This window comes from Zea mays, chromosome 2 (assembly GCF_902167145.1).
Source record: "Zea mays cultivar B73 chromosome 2, Zm-B73-REFERENCE-NAM-5.0, whole genome shotgun sequence".
In the NCBI taxonomy this organism is placed as follows: domain Eukaryota; kingdom Viridiplantae; phylum Streptophyta; class Magnoliopsida; order Poales; family Poaceae; genus Zea; species Zea mays.
This window is the reverse complement of record NC_050097.1, coordinates 194974798-194994967: the sequence shown is the minus strand read 5'-3', so window position 1 is coordinate 194994967 and position 20170 is coordinate 194974798.

The window sequence follows — 20170 nt, the reverse complement described above, 5'->3', positions numbered from 1 at the left end:
ATTTTTATATAAATTTGATCAAATTTGATGTACTAACACATAACACTATAGAATTGTAATTTCCCCTCCAAGAGAGTACTGTTGCGGCCACCAACCACATAACGTTTCCGTACGAAGAGGACTACAATTGCCATCTGCATGTCAGTTGCCTGTAATCACTGGCACTGCTTGTACCAGGCGGCCTCGCCTAGTGGCCTGCACTGCGAGCCTGTTTGGTTTCCTTGACTAAGTCGTCATAACATACTTAAGGTTACATTTGCCGAAAAAATAACCTTAAACATTTAAATAACTAATTTCAGACATAAAAGTTATGCAGGAAACCAAACATAGACGAGTCACATCTAGAACTTCATACCCTAGTACTCCGTTTTAAAAAAACTATCATTTTTGTTTTAAAAAAATCAAATGTTTTTTGCTTTCACTAAATATACAAAATATTAATATTTAATGTTATTTGCTGAATATACTTGTCGGGGACCATAATTAGGGGTACCCTCAAGACGCCTAATTCTCAGCTGGTAACCTCCATCAGCATAAAGCTGCAGAGGCCTGATGGGTGCGATTAAGTCAGGGATCGGTCCATACGAGCGACTCGATCACGCCTCGCCCGAGCCTAGCCTCGGACAGGGGCAGCCGACCCCGAGGGATTTCCGTCTCGCCCGAGGCCCCCCTCCAACGGCGGACACATCTCTGACTCGCCCGAGGCCTTGCCTTCGCTAAGAAGCAACCCTGACTAAATCGTCGCGCCGACCGACCGAGTCACAGGAGCATTTAACGCAAAGGTGGCCTGACACCTTTATCCTGACACGCGCCCCCCGGCAGAGCCGAAGTGACCGCCGTCACTTCACCGCTCCACTGACCGGCCTGACAAAAGGACAGCGCCGCCTGCGCCACTCCGACTGCAGTGCCACTTGACAGAGTGAGACTGACAGGCAGTCAGGCCCTGCCAAAGGCACCATAGGAAGCTCCGCTCCGCCCGACCCAGGGCTCGGACTCGGGCTAAGCCCCGGAAGACGGCGAACTCCGCTCCGCCCGATCCAGGGCTCGGACTCGGGCTGAGTCCCGGAAGACGGTGAACTCCGCTCCGCCCGACCCAGGGCTCGGACTCGGGCTAAGTCCCGGAAGACGGCGAACTCCGCTCCGCCCGACCCCAGGGCTCGGACTCGGGCTAAGTCCCGGAAGACGGCGAACTCCGCTCCGCCCGACCCCAGGGCTCGGACTCGGGCTAAGTCCCGGAAGACGGCGAACTCCGCTCCGCCTGACCCAGGGCTCGGACTCGGGCAAAGTCCCGGAAGACGGCGAACTCCGCTCCGCCCGATCCAGGGCTCGGACTCGGGCTCAGCCCCAGAAGACGACGAACTCCGCTTCGCCCGACCCCAGGGCTCGGACTCCGCCCTGGCCTCTGCCGAACGACCTCCGCCTCGCCCGACCCAGGGGCTCGGACTCGGCCTCGGCCACGGAAGACAGACTCGACCCCGGCTTCGGAGGAGCCTCCACGACGCCCAACCTAGGGCACAGGCCAGCCACGTCAACAGGAAGCGCCATCATCACCCTATCCCGAGCCGACTCGGGCCGCAGAGGACAAGACTGGTGTCCCATCTGGCTAGCTCCGCCAGATAGGCAATGATGGCGCCCCGCAAGCTCTGTGACGACGGCGGCTCTCAGCTCTCTTACGGAAGCAGGAGGACGTCAGCAAGGACTCAACCGCTCCGACAGCTGTCCCTCCGCCACTCCTCCGACAGCCACGACACCACACCAGCTGGGTGCCAAGATCTCTCCGGCTGCCACATTGGCATGTACTTAGGGCGCTAGCTCTCCCCCGCTAGACACGTAGCACTCTGCTACACCCCCATTGTACACCTGGATCCTCTCCTTACGCCTATAAAAGGAAGGACCAGGGCCTTCTTAGAGAAGGTTGGCCGCGCGGGGACGAGGACGGGACAGGCGCTCTCTTGGGGCCGCTCGCTTCCCTCACCCGCGTGGACGCTTGTAACCCCCTACTGCAAGCGCACCCGACCTGGGCGCAGGACGAACACGAAGGCCGCGGGATTTCCACCTCTCTCACGCCCATCTCCGGCCACCTCGCTTCCCCCCTTCGCGCTCGTCCACGCGCTCGACCCATCTGGGCTGGGGCACGCAGCACACTCACTCGTCGGCTTAGGGACCCCCCGGTCTCGAAACGCCGACAGTTGGCGCGCCAGGTAGGGGCCTGCTGCGTGTTGACGAACAGCTTCCCGTCAAGCTCCAGATGGGCAGTCTCCAGCAACCTCTCCGACCCGGGACGGTGCTCCGTTTCGGGAGCCTTGAGTTCATGTCCTTCGACGGCAGCTACGACATGATACTCCTTCCACCGCCGCGCGACAACGACAATGGCGGCCGACAACCCGCCCGCCGGCGGCGGAATCGACGACATCTTCCCCGCGTGGTGGAAGAACAACATTCGAGTTCGCCTCGTCCTCTCCCCCGCCAACGGAGGAGGAGGCGGGGCAACCAAGGCCAAGCGGGAGGCCGCGCTTCGTCGGCTGTCGAGCGAATCGACGTCCCCAGCGCCCCAACGGGGGGCGCGTCGGGCGTCGACCTCGCGTTTGAGACGAAGGCGAGCGCCGTCTCCCCGCGACACGCCAATCCCGAGCAAGTGGACGACGCCAGCGCGCTCGCGGAGAGCTTGCAAGACGTCGCCCTCGAACCTGAGACGGCGGTGCAATCAGTCCCCGACGAGACTATGTCGCTGCTCGTCGACCAAAAGGTACCGACCGATTCCCATCCTACGTCATTTCGACTCAGCCTCACCCCGCCTAGCGACCTTGCTTTGGCGGGCGCTCTCGTAGAGGCGAGTGCAACCCCTCTGGGGTTTCGCATGCGGTCGCCTTGGGACCGGTTGACGGACGTCTCGACCTACGGGCCCTCTGGGTCCGAGGAAGATGACGATCCCAGCATCTGTTGGGATTTCTCTGGATTTGGCAACCCCAGTGCCATGCAGGACTTCATGACCGCATGTGACTACTGCCTCTCCGACTGTTCCGACGGTAGCCGCAGCCTCGACGACGAGGACTGCGGCCCAAGCCGCGAATGTTTCCACGTCGAGCTAGGGGATCCCTCCGAAGGCAACCATCTCGGCATGCCGGAGGACGGTGATCTCCCTAGGCCGGTGCCTCGCGCTGACATCCCGCGGGAGCTAGCTGTGGTCCCCGTTCCGGCGGGGGGTCACGACCCACAGCTCGAGCAAGTTCGCGGGGCGCAGGCCAGGCTCGACGAGGGAGCAGGAGTGCTTGAGCTGATCCGCCGAGACGTCGGGCAGGCATGGGCGTACCAACCCCCGGCCGGAGAAATACGTCACCTGCCCCAAGGTCTCCAGCACCGCGTCGCCAACGCCGCCAGGGTTAGGCCGCCGCCCGCATCCAGTGTGGTCGGTCAGAACCTGGCTGCCGCAGCGATGCTTCTCCGCGCGATGCCGGAGCCATCAACCATCGAGGGTCGGCGAATCCAGGGAGAGCTCAAGAATCTCCTGGAAGGCGCTGCGGTCCGACGGGCCGAGAGCTCTGCCTCCCGAAGGCAGGGATACCCCTCGGAACCTCATGCCGCGACTTCCCGATTCATGCGGGAAGCCTCGGTCTACACCGGGCGCACGCGCAACACCGCGCCTGCAGCCCCGGGCCACCTCGGCATCGAACACCATCATCGCGATCGTCGGGCCCACCTCGACGAGAGGGTGCGCCGAGGCTACCACCCCAGGCGTGGGGGACGCTACGACAGCGGGGAGGATCGGAGTCCCTCGCCCGAACCACCCGGTCCGCAGGCCTTCAGTCGGGCCATCCGACGGGCACCGTTCCCGACCTGGTTCCGACCCCCGACTACTATCACAAAGTACTCGGGGGAAACGAGACCGGAACTGTGGCTCGCGGACTACCGCCTGGCCTGCCAACTGGGTGGAACGGACGACGACAACCTCATCATCCGCAACCTCCCCCTGTTCCTCTCCGACACCGCTCGCGCCTGGTTGGAGCACCTGCCTCCGGGGCAGATCTCCAACTGGGATGACTTGGTCCAAGCCTTCACCGGCAATTTCCAGGGCACTTACGTGCGCCCCGGAAATTCCTGGGACCTCTGAAGCTGCCGGCAGCAGCCGGGAGAGTCTCTCCGGGACTACATCCGGCGATTCTCGAAGCAGCGCACCGAGCTGCCCAACATCACCGACTCAGATGTCATCGGCGCGTTCCTTGCCGGCACCACCTGCCGCGACCTGGTGAGCAAGTTGGGTCGCAAGACCCCCACCAGGGCGAGCGAGCTGATGGACATCGCCACCAAGTTCGCCTCTGGCCAGGAGGCGGTCGAGGCTAACTTCCGAAAGGACAAGCAGCCCCAGGGCCGCCCATCGGAGGATGCTCCCGAGGCGTCTACTCCGCGCGGCGCCAAGAAGAAAGGCAAGAAGAAGTCGCAAGTGGAACGCGACGCCGCTGACGCGGACCTTGTCGCCGTCGCCGAGTACAAGACACCTCGGAAGCCCCCCGGAGGTGCCAACCTCTTCGACAAGATGCTCAAGGAGCCGTGCCCCTATCATCAGGGGCCCGTCAAGCACACCCTCGAGGAGTGCGACATGCTTCGGCGCCACTTCCACAGGGCCGGGCCACCCGCGGAGGGTGGCAGGGCCCGCGACGACGACATGAAGGAAGATCACCAAGCAGGAGAGTTCCCCGAGGTCCGCGATTGCTTCATGACCTATGGTGGGCATGCGGCGAACGCCTCGGCTCGGCATCGCAAGCAAGAGCGCCGGGAGGTCTGCTCGGTGAAGGTGGCGGCGCCAGTCTACCTGGACTGGTCCGACAAGCCCATCACCTTCGACCAAGCTGACCACCCCGACTACGTGCCGAGCCCGGGGAAATACCCGCTCGTCGTCGACCCCATCGTCGGCGACGTCAGGCTCACCAAGGTCCTGATGGACGGGGGCAGCAGCCTCAACATCATCTACGCCGAGAACCTCAGGCTCCTGCGCGTCGATCTGTCCTCCGTACGAGCAGGCGCTGCGCCCTTCCACGGGATCATTCCCGGGAAGCGCGTCCAGCCCCTCGGACGACTCGACCTTCCTGTCTGCTTCGGAACGCCCTCCAACTTCCGAAGGGAGACTCTGACGTTCGAGGCGGTCGGGTTCCGAGGAACCTACCACGCGGTATTGGGGAGGCCATGCTACACGAAGTTTATGGCCGTCCCCAACTACACCTACCTGAAGCTCAAGATGCCGGGCCCCAACGGGGTCATCACCGTCGGCCCCACGTACAAACACGCGTTCGAATGCGACGTGGAGTGCGTGGAGTACGCCGAGGCCCTCGCCGAGTCCGAGGCCCTCATCGCCGACCTGGAAAACCTCTCCAAAGAGGTGCCAGACGTAAAGCGCCATGCCGGCAACTTCGAGCCGGTGGAGACGGTCAAGGCCGTCCCTCTCGACCCCAGTGGCGACACCTCCAAGCAGATCCGGATCGGTTCCGGGCTCGACCCCAAATAGGAAGCAGTGCTCGTCTACTTTCTCCGCGCAAACGCCGAAGTCTTTGCGTGGAGTCCCTCGGACATGCCTGGCATACCGAGGGATGTCGCCGAGCACTCGCTGGATATTCGGGCCGGAGCCCGACCCGTCAGGCAGCCTCTGCACCGATTCGACAAGGGGAAGCGCAGAGTGATAGGCGAGGAGATCCACAAGCTAAAAGAAGCGAAAAGCGTCAAGCTCAACCCTGAAAGGTGGGTCCTCGGGGCGCCCCAATGCATGGTCTTGGAGTTCATTATCTCCAAATGGGGCATCGAAGCCAACCAGGAGAAAACCCCGACCATCGCACAGCACCCCGAGCCCTTGCTGGGGGTACCCGGGGGCTGCACACACCCCCGGGAAAGGCCGCTTGTCATCGCCGACGTTCTGGAGCCCGGAACGTACAAGCTGGCCGGCGGTCAAGGCGAGGTCTACGGCAACGCTTGGAACGTCCGACAGCTACGTCGCTTCTACCCTTAAGATGTTTTCAAGCTGTTCGTATACCTCGCTCCCACACAAGTCTCAGTCGTCAAGGAAGGGTCGGCCTCGCCTCGGCAGAGCCCGACCCTCCCTCGGGGGCTAAAAAGGGGGGAACCCCTCTGCGTCAAGATTGGGTGTACTTCTCCGCATCCAAAATTTTCGATCAAAAAAGGCTTTTGCGTTCTCCCGGCTATGTCAGAAGCAGGGTCCCGAGGAGCGAACGTGGGTGCATGTAAGTGGCGAGGCCGACTGAGCCGAGGAACTCCTATGCCTCCGGGTTAGGGACACCTCACTCATCACCTGCCACGAAAAATGACCCAACTCGGGAAGCCACCCTATTATTGACAAGCTAAGCCGGACACGCAAATTGAAAGAAAGGAGAGTGTGACTTCATGCAAGAAAAACAAAGTGTTCAGGCCTCAGCGGCCGCAGTAAGACACATGCACATCCAACAGAAACTGTTCCAACAAGAGTTAGGCGCCGCCTTGGGAAGGAGCCGCGCCTTCAGTTCCGTCCCCGCCTTCGGTAAGGTCCATCTCGGCTTCCGGCGACGGCGCAGGGGGAAGGATCTCCGCCTCAAAGGTGGTCGCCAGCACCGCGCTCGGACCCGCGGCGACCGCGTCGAGCCGCTGAACTTCTGCCAGGGCAGCTTCGTCTTCGTCAGGAAGACAATACCCCTCACTAACCCGCTCCAGGTCCACAACGTAGTGGGAAGCGAGCACGGCGAAGACCCGCCTGACGCCGTGGTGTAGCGCCTCGCGGACTCTGCCGCGCGCGTGATCACCCAAGGCTTGAAGGCGGCTTTGAGGGGAGCTTCCTGAAGGGACGTCGCCGGAGCCAAGGATCCGATAAACGTCCGAGACGGCCTCGGACATGGCCGCAAGGTCAGCTTCCCTCTGCTCGGCAGCTCCGGCAAGCGCCTCGGCGAGCGCCTTGGCGGACTCGTCAAGGGCGGACTCGAGCTCTGCGAACAACCAGAAGAAAGACCTCAAGCACAAGCAGAGGAAACGGACAAGAACAAGAACCAGGGGCGGCCAAGGCGTACCTCCGGCTCGGGTGCGCTGCTCCGAGGCAGCGACCCGGGCTGCGGCTAAGTCGGCTGCGAGGGTTTCAGCCCGGCTTTCGGCCTCGGCAGCCCGGCCCCGAGATTGGTCCCACTCCTCGACGACCTGGACGAACTCCGACCGCTGCCGCTGCGCCTCTGCACGCGCCGCTGCCGCCTCCGCGCGCGCTGCCGCCGCCTCGGCTCTCAGGTCAGTGCAGAGCAACTGGAGGTCCGCTACCTTGGCACCCTGCTGAGAAAGGCGCGCGGTAGCCCCGGCGAGCGAGGTCCTCAGGGATCGCAGCGAGCCCCAGACATCGACCTCGCGGCGGATGAACGATGACTTGGCGGCGCTCCGGTCCGTCAGATCCTGGGGGAAAGAAACGGGGCGTCACGAAGAACGCCTCGTTCACAGAAAAGAAAAAGTATGCCTGAAACCGTTACCTGGAGGATTTTGGGAACGTCCCTGCAGAAAACCTCCAGCGACGACCGGAGCGACCCCACCGTTGCCTCAGCACACTCGCGGAGCTCATCCCAGGACTGCTCCTCCTGTTCATCATCGAGAACAAAGACAGGGTCCGAGGCCTCGCGGGTCCGAAACCGGAGCAACTGGCGCCGGGCCTCGGGGCTCCGCCGCACAGCGATGAGGCTGCCGCCCGGCTGGACGGATCATGCCTCCGCGCCCACCTCTTCTGAGGCACTGGGCGCCGACGCATCAGCCATCTCGACGCCGGCAGCAACCGGTCGCTCTCCGACTGGGACGGCGGCGACTTCGGTAGCGGCAGACGCCAGCATGGCCGGCACGACAGGCGGGCTCAGGACCACGTCGGCGTCAGCCGCCTCCCCTATCACGGTGGCCGCCTCGGCAGAAGAGCCAGCCTCGGGAGCCTGCTCCCCAGCAACAGGTGCCGCCCAAGCCCCCTGCGGAGAAACGCCCTGCGAAAGGGTCGGCTGAACAACAAGGCCCGGTGCGGCGCTGGCCGCACAGACCGGCGCCGTCTTAAGGGCCTTCCGGGGTGCCAGGTCGGTCTGGCCATGGCTTCGCTTGCTGAGGGAAAAAGGAAAATCACGGCCGAGACATATGAATGGAAAGCCAAGACGAAGACATTCCGAGATACTTACCCGCTCCGGGCCATGATCCACCGCGCCTGGGGGGAAGTTTCTTGGATCCCGGCTCCCGAAACAGCCACCGAGGTCCGCTTCGTCGGCAACTTCGGCGCCACCCTTGCTTTGGACACCCGGGGAGCAGATTGCCCGGGCACTGTCACGATGACTTGAGGGTCACCTCCATGCGCTGCCGGTACGAGCGGTGGCTCTTGGGGAGCAGACGCCCCAACCTGGCCCCCCGGAGTCGCCTCAGCTCCTCCAGCCGAGGGGTCAGGTGCCCTCTCGGGTTGCCCCCGTGCCTCGGGCCGGGACCCAGACGCCCCGACTCCGGGGACTGACGGCGTCGGCCCGCTCGGGGGCTGGCTCGACGGCTCCTGGCCACACCCCAAGCCGGGGCTGAGGCCGAGACGGGCGGCCATGTCGTCCTCCTCCTCCTCCTCCTCATCATCATCATCGTCGTCGTCGTCGTCGGGCGTCTCCGGCGACGGCTCCCTCGGGAGTCCCTCCCTCTCCTGCTGGCGACGGCGCTTTTCCAAGGCGTCCCGAGCCCGCCTCCGCTCACGGGCCCGGGCCTTCTCCGCGTCCCTCTTCTTCTTCTTCTCCTCCGCGGCGACCCACCGCGCTGTTCGGTCCACCGCATCCTCCGGGACCCGTGGCCGGGAAGGCTTGTGCCACCCCACCTCCTGAAGAAAGGGGGGAAAGAAGCCCGATCGTAAGAACCAGGAGCAACCCAATGTATGAAGAAGGAAGGAGCGAACACTCACCAGAGTCACGCACCCCTGGTCGGGGCGCATCTGAAGCTGGGAGAAGGCGTGGGGGTCCGGCTTCCCCATCGCAGCCGACACCCGCCATTGGAGGCCGTCGAAGGGAAGAGGATCAGGGGACATCCGTGAGCCCTCCCAGTCAGCCTCCGGGGTCCTCTCCCAAAGCGGCAGCCGTCGCTCCGCCAAGGGAAGCACCCTCCGACGGTGGATGGCGGCAATCACTCCCGCAGCGGTGAGTCCCCCCTCCTGCAACGCCTCCAGGGCCTAGAGAAGGGGTCCGAGGTTCTTCTGTCTTTCGTGCGGGGTCCCGTGACGCCAGGCGTCGGTGGCGGCGGTGACTACTCGCTGGGAGAACGGCGGGAGCAACTCATCGTCATTCCGGAGGTAGAACCACCGGCGCTGCCACCCCTTGTTCGAGGACGCGAGGATGGTAGGAATATACTGCGACGCCCGCGACTGCCTCAGCAGGAGGGTGCAGCCGCCGGCCCGCACCGCTGCGCGGACTTTCCTCTCCCCCGTCGGCGAGGCGAAAAGCTCGGCGAAAAAGAGATGAGTCCACAAATCCCAATGGGGGGCGATCCCCAAATACCCTTCGCACACCGCTACGAAGATAGCGGCCTGCGAGATGGAGTTGGGGGTGAGGTTGTGCAACTCCACCCCATAGTGGTACAGGATCGCCCGCATAAAGCGGCCCGCCGGCACACCGAATCCCCGCTCGTGGAAGGAGACGAAGCTCACGACGTACCCCGGCGGTGGGGATGGAGCGGCTCCGCCCACGGGAGGAATCCATTCTGGTCGCTGCTCATCGGTGAGAGGGCGAAGCAAACCCTCGCCGACCAGCTCCTCCAGATCGCTCGCCGTCACCGTGGAAAAGGGCCACGGATCGCGCGGTGAGATGATGGTCACCCGGTCAGCCATCACCAAAACGGAAGGGATGGCGGCGCAAGGGGCAGGAAGGGCGGTTTCCTCTTCTCTGGCTAAAGTCTCTCGGGTTGCGAAAACCTAAAGAAGGAGGCAGGAAGCGGAGCGAAGAACCGTCACCAGACCCTCTCCCGGGTATATAAAGACCAGGGCGAGACCGTTTCCAGCGTTCCGCCCGGACCGGATGCGGGATTCAAAAAACGCGAAGCGAAACAGTCGTTCCTCGAACGGCTCGCGCACGCGCAACGGCCGCCCCGCCAACCACTCGCCCCGTCGCATTAACTCCGCGGCAGGACAGGCGGCGCTTCTGGCAGGAGAAGCGGGCGACGCTTCACCTTCGCCGTAATAACCGCGCCAAAAAAGGTACGCCGCGTCGTTTGATTTCATATCCTTTTCCTTTCCTCCTTTTTCTCTATCTCTTGCAACAGGGACCGAGAAAGGGGGATACCCCGAAAAGGATCCTTCCCCGTGAAGGAACCAGGCTCCGAGCCTCCTTACTGATCAGAGGTTCGAAGGCTGGCCCCCCGAAGGGTTCAACAGCCGCCTCAGATCGCGTGGGCCCTACACCCACTACTAGTCAGAGGTTCGAAGGCCGGCCCCCCGAAGGGTTCCACGGCCGCCTCAGGCTACTCGGGCTCCGCGCCCATTACTGATCAGGGGTTCGAAGGCTGGCCTCCGAAGGGTTCACAGTCGCCTCAGACACCGAGCGAGGGATGACCAGGGGTACGTTCGATACATAGCCGAGGCTCGGGCTGCGCTCCCGAGGTACCCTAGGACATTTCCGAGACCAGCGGGAGCGATCTTGTAACGGAATCCCATCGGAGGGAGGCATCGAGCCCTCGGACCCCGTCGCCAGGGGACCGGGTCCGGCAGATCACCCGCAGGTACTTTTGGGCGTGCCTCTGGGCCCCTAGCCGACCCCTAACGAACGGGGCACGGACGTCCACTCGGATTTGGTAGGGCCTGACCGCCTGTCAGTCTCACTCTGTCAAGTGGCACTGCAGTCGGAGTGGCGCAGGCGGCGCTGTCCTTCTGTCAGACCGGTCAGTGGAGCGGCTAAGTGACGGCGGTCACTTCGGCTCTGCCGGGGGGCGCGCGTCAGGATAAAGGTGTCAGGCTACCTTTGCGTTAAATGCTCCTGCGACTCGGTCGGTCGGTGCGGCGATTTAGTCAGGGTTGCTTCTTAGCGAAGGCAAGGCCTCGGGCGAGCCGGAGATGTGTCCGCCGTTAAAGGGGGGCCTCGGGCGAGACGGAAATCCCTCGGGGTCGGTTGCCCTTGCCCGAGGCTAGGCTCGGGCGAGGCGTGATCGAGTCGCTCGTATGGACTGATCCTTGACTTAATCGCACCCATCAGGCCTCTGCAGCTTTATGCTGACGGGGGTTACCAGCTGAGAATTAGGCGTCTTGAGGGTACCCCTAATTTTTGTCCTCGACAGTAGCCCCCGAGCCTCGAAGGGAGTGTTAGCACTCGCTTGGAGGCTTTCGTCGCACTTTTTTGCAAGGGGACCAGCCTTTCTCGGTTGCATTTTGTTCCGGTGGGTGCGCGCGAGCGCACCCGTCGGGTGTAGCCCCCGAGGCCTCGGAGGAGTGGTTTCACTCCCCCGAGGTCTTAATGCCTTGCGTAATGCTTTGGCTGGTCTGGTTGTTCCCTCATGCGAACTGGCCGTAGCCCGGGTGCACGGTCGGGGCCCAAGCTCTCGGGCTGGTATGTTGACGCTGTCAACGGTTCGGCCGGAGCCGGGTTTGCGAGAGCAGCCCCCGAGCCTCCGCACAGGGCGAGAGGGCGATCAGGGACAGACTCGGCTTTTTTACATACGCCCCTACGTCGCCTTTCCGCAAGGAGGAGGGGGGAGAGCGCCATGTTACCCTCGATGGGCACCGAACATGGTGTCTCCGGTGAGCTGCAAGCGGGTAATCCGAGTGGACGTCCGTGCCCCGTTCGTTGGGGTCGGCTAGGGGCCCAGAGGCACGCCCAAAAGTACCTGCGGGTGATCTGCCGGACCCGGTCCCCTGGCGACGTGGTCCGAGGGCTCGATGCCTCCCTCTGATGGGATTCCGTTACAAGATCGCTCCCGCTGGTCTCGGAAATGTCCTAGGGTACCTCGGGAGCACAGCCCGAGCCTCGGTTATGTATCGAACGTACCCCTGGTCATCCCTCGCTCGGCGTCTGAGGCGACTGTGAACCCTTCGGGGGGCAGCCTTCGAACCCCTGATCAGTAATGGGCGCGGAGCCCGAGTAGCCTGAGGCGGCCGTGGAGCCCTTCGGGGGGCCGGCCTTCGAACCTCTGACCAGTAGTGGGTGTAGGGCCCACGCGATCTGAGGCGATATTTGAACCCCTCGGAGGGCCAGCCTTCGAACCTCTGATCAGTAGGGGGGCTTGGAGCCCGGTTCCTTCACAGGGAAGGATCCTTTTCGGGGTATCCCCCTTTCCCAGTCCCTGTTGCAAGAGATAGAGAAAGAGGAAAAAAAGGAAAAGGATACGAAATGGAACGACGTGGCGTACCTTTTTTGGCGCGGTTATTACGGCGAAGGCGAAGCGTCGCCCGCTTCTCCTGCCAGAAGCGCCGCCTGTCCCGCCGCGGAGTTAATGCGACGGGGCGGCGTTGCGCGTGCGCGAGCCGTTCGAGGAACGGATCACGGGCGCCCTATCTTCACGCCGTGAGAGGGGGTTCTCTTGCTGCCCCTGGATGGGACGTGAGTCTGGCCGTCGACGTGATCGCCGCTCCCGCCCGCCTGCCACCGTCATTACTGCCGGCCCACTTTCGGCTGCATTGACCGTCGCGCGAGGCTGGCGCTGCTGGATTGTGCGCTGGGCCGCCTCGAGTCGCGGTATTGGTTCCGCAACCGAAGAGGCGCGGTGGTGGCGCAAGTGGCGGTGCAGTTGCTTGCATGCAGCATCTGGCGCGCCAGTTGCGTGACGCGTGGGCCTGGGGCTCCATGCTGGCGTGTTGGGAGTCGGAGAAGCGCGTCCACCTGGCGCGATTGCATGCCGCCTGCATGGCTGCCCGCCCCTTCCGCCCGTTGGTCTGGGCAAAAGTGGGGGGTCACTTGTAACCGCTGGGCGGTTGTGTGCGCCACGCGCGGTGGTTTGGCTTCTTCTGCTCTGAGCCGGTTTGCATGACATGCAGGACCCAGCCCCCGCGCCGCAGGGGAGGGCCTTGGAGCGTGTTGGAGAAGACTCAGCCCGCGACGTTTGGGGGCGCACGTAGGGAGAGTTGCCTTTAAAAGGAGGGTGACCCCTTTCAGAAGGCGACCATGTCTTCTTCCTCCCTTATGCGTCGTGTCTTTCCATCTTCCAAGCCCCCGGATGGGGGGTACCCGCCGTCTTTCCGCCTCATCGTTGGAGGAACGCAACTCCGTGGGAGTTGGTACCTTTCAGCCATCGTTCGGCTTCAAGGATTTTCATCATGCAGCCCGATTGCCCCCCTCCGCTGGTGGTCACCCAAGACGGTGACCTCCAACTCCTGGATGGGGAGAGGCAAGCCGGGCTGTGATCCCGCCCTCAGCATCGGGGGTGTTCGTCATCCTCGCTGGGGCGGGGAGCGAGGCGAGCCGGGGCTCTACCTCCTGCGCGGGTCGGCGGACCACCTCTTCTTCCAGCTTCTGGTGGTGGCAATCGTCCTCCCGCGCTGTGACGGAGACGTCTTCCAGCCATGCCGGGGAAGGCGAACTGTTGCTGCCCAGCTAGGATGCAACATTCCGTCCTCTCCCTCGCATTCGCGGCGAGGACGACAGCGAGGATCTGCCGGTGCGCTTGAGAGCGGCCCGCTCTTTGGCTTTAATAGCTGGTTCGCGTCCCTTGAGCGGGACCGCGAACGAGAGCCCTCCGGTGGCCGCGTTCACCCGGGACCATGGCTGCTGCTGCAGAGGTCGCTGGCGAGCCTCCCGATGTCCGTCGCCCCGCAGGCTCGAGGTTGCTCATACCCGCAGGGACGGAACCAGAGTTCCGTTTGTAAGGGCACTTTGAATGCCAGTGTCTTTGTTCATTGTGGCTGTCGAGGCCTGAACATGTATGTAATTTTGGCACGGAGCCGTGTTTTTTCCTCATTTTCGAGCACTAAGACTCGCCTGTTGATTATCTGAACTGCTTCACCAAGCATGAGTCGCCCTGTGCCAAGGTGACGAGTGAGGTATCCGTATCCCGGAGGCGTAGGAGTCCCTCGGCTCGATCGGCCTTGTTGTCTGAGGCTCCTCTAGCTTTGTTAAAGAGACCCCTTGGCCGCTCTTCGGTGAGCCGAGGCCAGGGGTAGCGATATCAGCACGAACAGAGGCGGAGTTGGCTCGAAAATGAAAAACCTGGCTGGCCGGAGCCTAGCCGGGTTGTCCGTCAGCGGGACCGACGCCGGAGTGGACCAGCCGAGGCCTCGGACCGGGCTGGCGCCCTTGGAAGATGGTTAGCCGAGGCCCCTGGGGTAACCGGCCGAGCCGCCTGCTCGGGCCGGATTCCCGGAGAAGTCCCTGGACCGCGTCGCCGTCCGAGGCTGGGTCGGACCTCGCGAAAGGTGTCGTCGAAGCCGAGGGTGCTACAGCCCCCTTCCAGCGTGAAGACCCGAGCCTGCAGGATCAGATTGTCTTGTAGCGTGTGCCTTCTGCGGCCGCTGAGGCCAGAAAACACACCCTCGCTGCGTTGTAAAGTTGCGTCCCCTTTCCTCTTATTTCGAGCATCTGGACTTTTTTGTCGGTAACAGGGATGTTTGTGCGAGTGAGAGTTGCTTCTCGCGGAAGGTGATGAGTGAGGTATCCGTATCCCGGAGGCGTGGGAGTCCCTCGGCTCGGTCGGCCTTGCCGCTTACGCGTACTTTCACCCGTTCATGAGGCCCTGTCACCGATTCAGTCGAGAAGGCTCGAAGGACCGCTTCGGCAGAAGAGCTTCCGAACGTAAAGACTTGTTCGGTCCGCGGAATCACTTTATCCGAACGCGAGTTACTTATCGCAGAAGGTGATGAGTGAGGTATCCGTATCCCGGAGGCGTAGGAGTCCCTCGGCTCGGTCAGCCTTGGCTGCTTACGTGTACTCCGTTGTTTTCAGGATCCGCTTTTCGAAGTAGTCAAAAAGCACGAAAGATATTCTGCTAAAAGAGATATTTTTTCGAGGAAAATTTCGACGCGGAGGGGGTCCCCCCCCTTTTAGCCCCCGAGGGAGGGTCGGGCTTTGCCGAGGCGAGGCCGACCCTTCCTTGATGACTAAACTTTGCGTGGGTGCGAGGTATATGAACAACTTGAAAACATCTTAAGGGTAGAAGCGACGTAGCTGTTGGATGTTTCAAGCGTTGCCGTAGATCTCGCCTTGATTGTTGGCCAGCTTGTACGTTCCGGGCTTCAGAACTTTGGCGATGACGAATGGCCCCTCCCAGGGGGGCGTGAGCTTGTGCCTCCCTCGGGCGTCTTGCTGCAGTCGAAGCACCAGGTCGCCCACCTGGAGGTCTCGGGGCCGGACCCCTCGGGCATGGTAGCGTCGCAGGGACTGCTGGTACCGCGCCGAGTGTAGTAAGGCCTTGTCCCGAGCCTCTTCCAGTTGGTCCAGCGATTCTTCTCGGCTAGATTGGTTGCTTTGATCGTTGTAGGCCCTCGTCCTCGGGGAGCCGTATTCCAGGTCAGTGGGCAAGATGGCCTTGGCCCCGTAGACCAGGAAGAACGGCGTGAAACCCGTGGCTCGGCTCGGCGTTGTCCTCAGGCTCCAGACCACCGAGGGGAGTTCCTTCATCCATCGCTTGCCGAACTTGTTGAGGTCGTTGTAAATCCGGGGCTTGAGCCCTTGTAGAATCATGCCGTTGGCACGCTCTACTTGCCCATTCGACATGGGATGAGCCACGGCGGCCCAGTCCACCCGGATGTGGTGATCCTCGCAAAAATCCAAGAATTTTCTGCCGGTGGACTGGGTACCGTTGTCGGTGATGATGGAGTTTGGGACCCCGAAGCGATGGATGATGTTGGTGAAGAACGACACCGCCTGCTCGGACCTGATGCTGTTCAGGGGTCGGACCTCGATCCACTTGGAGAATTTATCGATGGCGACCAGCAGGTGCGTGTAGCCCCCGGGCGCCTTCTGCAAGGGACCGACGAGGTCCAGACCCCATACAGCAAAGGGCCAGGTGATGGGTATCGTCTGCAGAGCCTGAGTGGGCAGGTGGGTCTGCTTCGCATAGAATTGGCACCCTTCGCAGGTGCGGACAATTCTAGTGGCGTCAGCCACCGCCGTTGGCCAGTAGAAGCCTTGCCGGAAAGCATTCCCGACAAGGGCTCGAGGTGCTGCATGATGGCCGCAAGCCCCCGAGTGTATTTCTTGCAGGAGTTCCTGACCTTCGGCGATGGAGATGCATCGCTGGAGGATGCCCGAGGGGCTGCGATGGTAGAGCTCCTCCTCATCGCCCAGCAAGACGAACGACTTGGCGCGTCGCGCTACCCACCGAGCCTCGGCTTGGTCGAGGGGTAGCTCTCCTTGGCGGAGATATTGCAGGTACGGGGTCTGCCAATTTCGATCAGGCGTGGCCCCGTTCTGCTCCTCCTCGACGTGCAGTGCCTCGCCCTCGGGGGCCGAGGGTACCTCGGGCTGAACCGAGGACGCCTCGGGCTGAGCCGAGGGTACCTCGGGCTGGACCGAGGGTGCCTCGGGCTCGGGCGTGTCGTTGATCTTGACGGAGGGTTGATGCAGATCCTGGGAGAAGACGTCCGGGGGAACCGTCGTTCGCCCCGAGGCTATTTTTGCCAGCTCGTCCGCAGTCTCGTTGTAGCGCCGAGCGATGTGGTTAAGCTCGAGCCCGTAGAACTTGTCTTCCAGGCGCCGAACCTCATCGCAGTAGGCCTCCATCTTCGGGTCGCGGCAGTGGGAGTTCTTCATGACTTGGTCGATGACGAGTTGCGAGTCACTGCGGGCGTCGAGGCGTCTGACCCCTAGCTCGATGGCGATCCGCAACCCGTTGACCAGAGCCTCGTACTCAGCCACATTGTTGGACGCCGGGAAGTGGAGGCGTAGCACGTAGCGTAGGTGTTTCCCGAGGGGCGAGATGAAGAGCAGGCCCGCGCCGGCTCCCGTCTTCATCAGCGACCCGTCGAAAAACATGGTCCAGAGCTCCGGTTGGATCGGAGCCGTCGGCAGCTGGGTGTCGACCCATTCGGCTACGAAGTCCGCCAATACCTGGGACTTGATGGCCTTCCGAGGGGCGAACGAGATTGTTTCGCCCATGATTTCCACCGCCCACTTTGCGATCCTGCCCGAGGCCTCTCGGCACTGGATGATCTCCCCCAGGGGGAAGGATGACACCACAGCTACCGGATGAGACTCGAAGTAATGTCGCAACTTTCGCCTCGTCAGGATCACTGCATACAACAGCTTCTGAACCTGTGGGTAGCAAATCTTGGTCTCGGACAGTACCTCGCTGACGAAGTAGACTGGCCTCTGAATGGGCAATGCATGCCCTTCTTCTTGCCTCTCGACCACAATCGCGGCGCTAACCACCTGAGTGGTCGCGGTGACGTAGACCAAGAGGGCTTCTCCATCAGCTGGGGGCACCAAGATAGGCGCCTTTGTAAGGAGCGCCTTCAGGTTCCCGAGACTTTCCTCGGCCTCAGGGGTCCAAGCGAAACACTCGGTTTTCCTTAAGAGGCGGTACAGAGGCAGACCGCGTGAGATGAAGCGGCTCAGGGCCGCGAGACATCCCATGACCCTCTGTACGCCTTTTAAGTCCTTGATGGGCCCCATGCTGGTGATGGCTGCGATCTTCTCCGGGTTGGCTTCGATGCCTCGCTCGGAGACGATGAACCCCAAGAGCATGCCCCGGGGCACCCCGAAGACACACTTCTCGGGATTGAGCTTGACGCCTTTCGCTTTGAGACATCGGAATGTCACTTCAAGGTCGGAGAGGAGGTCGGAAGCCTTTCTTGTCTTGACTACGATGTCATCGACGTAGGCCTCGACTGTGCGACCGATGTGTTCGCCGAACACATGGTTCATGCACCGCTAGTACGTCGCGCCCGCATTCCTCAAACCGAACGGCATGGTGACATAGCAGTACATGCCGAAGGGCGTGATGAAAGAAGTCGCGAGCTGGTCGGACTCTTTCATCCGGATTTGGTGATACCCTGAGTAGGCATCGAGGAAGGACAGGGTTTCGCACCCAGCAGTGGAGTCCACGATTTGATCGATGCGAGGCAGAGGGTAGGGAACCTTCGGACATGCTTTGTTGAGACCAGTGTAGTCTACACACATCCGCCATTTCCCCCCTTTCTTTCTCACAAGCACAGGGTTGGCAAGCCATTCGAGATGGAATACCTCTTTGATGAACCCTGCTGCCATTAGCTTGTGGATCTCCTCGCCTATCACTCTGCGCTTCTCCTCGTCGAATCGGCGCATAGGCTGCCTGACGGGTCGGGCTCCGGCCCGAATATCCAGCGAGTGCTCGGCGACATCCCTCGGTATGCCGGGCATGTCCGAGGGACTCCACGCAAAGACGTCGGCGTTTGCGCGGAGAAAGTCGACGAGCACTGCTTCCTATTTGTTGGAGGAGGCTTCCTAGCGAAGTACTGAGCTGACGGTCCTGGCCGAAGCCCCTTAATCATGGCCTCAATGACAATTTCGTTGGGCACTGTTGGTGCCTGTGCCCTCAAACGCAAGAACCTCCGGACGTACGCCTGAAGGTACTCTTCGTGATCCTGGGTGCACTGGAATAGAGCTTGAGCCGTGACCGGCTTCGTCTGGAACCCTTGGAAGCTGGTTAACAACAAGTCCTTCAGCTTTTGCCACGAAGTGATGGTTCCTGGTCGAAGGGAGGAGTACCAGGTTTGAGCAACACTCCTGACAGCCATAACAAAAGATTTGGCCATGACCGCAGCATTGCCACCATACGAAGATACTGTTGCTTCGTAGCTCATCAAAAACTGCTTCGGGTCTGAGTGGCCATCAAATATGGGAAGCTGAGGCGGCTTGTAGGACGGAGGCCAAGGTGTAGCCTGCAGCGAGGCGGACAGAGGAGAAGCATCATCAAAAACAAAATTCCCATGATGGAAATTGTCATACCAGTCATCTTCATTGAGGAAACCCTCCTGATGAAGGTCTTGGTGCTGAGGCCTTCAGTGTTGCTCATCCTGAGTAAGATGACGAACTTCCTCAGAGGCTTCGTCTATCTGCCTTTGTAGTTCAGCTAGCCTGGCCATCTTTTCCTTCTTCCTCTGCACCTGTTGGTGAAGCATCTCCATGTCTCTGATTTCTTGGTCTATCTCATCCTCTGGTGTTGTCGGGCTAACAGCCTTCCTTTTCTGGCTTCGGGCCTCCCGAAGAGAGACAGTCTCCTGATTGTGGTCCAGCGGTTGAAGAGCTGCAGTGCCAGTTGCTGAAGCTTTCTTCGGCGCCATAGCGAAGGTTTATGATCGCCGAAGGTGTTCAGAAAACTCAGAGTGTGGAAGTGAGTTCACCGGAGGTGGGCGCCAATGTTGGGGACTTGTTCTCAAATGCTATGAGTTAAGAACAAGGCAACATAAAAAATGTTAATCGGTTAAGCCCTTCGTCCTTCGAAGCATTATTCCCCTTAGGATATAATGGTTTTCGGACGAAGGTTATGAAAGGTATACCTTCATAACTTCACTATACAGTGACGAAGGATGAATTATAAGGAATATAAAGGATAACATAGACAATTATATATTATCATCATGTATAAACAGAAATGACGTCAAATTACAAATGTACCTTCAACTTGAAGGAGATGGGAGTAAAAGCGTGACGCAAAAGCGAATGCCAAATCAGCGTGAACAGTACGGGGGTACTGTTCACCTATTTATAGGCACAGGACACAGCCTATGCAAAATTACATTTATGCCCTTTACATTTGATAATAATTCTATAGTAATCTATCGAGGTCTGAATAGCCTTTTCATCTTTAAGTCGGTTTCATTTTTTGCTGCCACGCCGAAGCTTTCCTGCTCACACCTTCGGCGCTGTATCAACCTTCGTATTATTCTGGTCTGCTGTGATGCCGACTTGAGTCCGAAGATACCTGTTCACACATTATACTCCAGAAATACTGTTAAATCCTGTTTTTGAGGACCTTCGGAAGCCGAAGGCCCCCAACACTATTTGGGGTCGAGCCCGGAACCGATCCGGATCTGCTTGGAGGTGTCGCCACTGGTGTCGAGAGGGACGGCCTTAACCGTCTCCGCTGGCTCGAAGTTGCCGGCATGACGCTTCACGTCTGGCACCTCTTTGGAGAGGTTCTCCAGATCGGCGATGAGGGCCTCGGACTCGGCGAGGGCCTCGGTGTACTCCACGCACTCCACGTCGCATTCGAACGCGTGTTTGTACGTGGGGCCGACGGTGATGACCCCGTTGGGGCCCGGCATCTTGAGCTTTAG